Raw genomic sequence first — 495 nt, forward strand, 5'->3', positions numbered from 1 at the left:
TCTCTACTTCTCTCTCTCTACTTCTCTCTCTCTACTTCTCTCTCTCTACTTCTCTCTCTCTACTTCTCTCTCTCTACTTCTCTCTCTCTCCCTACTTCTCTCTCTCTCCCTACTTCTCTCTCTCTCCCTACTTCTTTCTCTCTCTCTACTTCTCTCTCTCTCCCTACTTCTCTCTCTTTCTCCCTCTTTTTTAAAATTTATTTTTCTGTATTTTTTCTCTCTTGTCTCTCATTCTAAGTTTATTTCCCTCTCAGATTTTTTCTTCTCAAACTTCCATTTTCTCTCTCCCTGTTGGGTATCTCTCTGTCTGTCTGTCAGTCTCTTCTTATTTTCTGTCTCTCTGTCTCTCTCATTTCTGTCCCATTTTCTGTTTATTTGTCTGTCTCTTTCTCTCTCTACCTCTCATTTTCTTTCTGTCTGTCTGTCTGTCGCTCTCTATCTCTCTCTCTCTCTCTCTCCCTCCCTCTCCCTATCTCTGTCTCCCATCCCTCTCCT

This window comes from Octopus bimaculoides, chromosome 28 (genome assembly GCF_001194135.2).
Source record: "Octopus bimaculoides isolate UCB-OBI-ISO-001 chromosome 28, ASM119413v2, whole genome shotgun sequence".
Taxonomy (NCBI): Eukaryota; Metazoa; Mollusca; class Cephalopoda; order Octopoda; family Octopodidae; genus Octopus; species Octopus bimaculoides.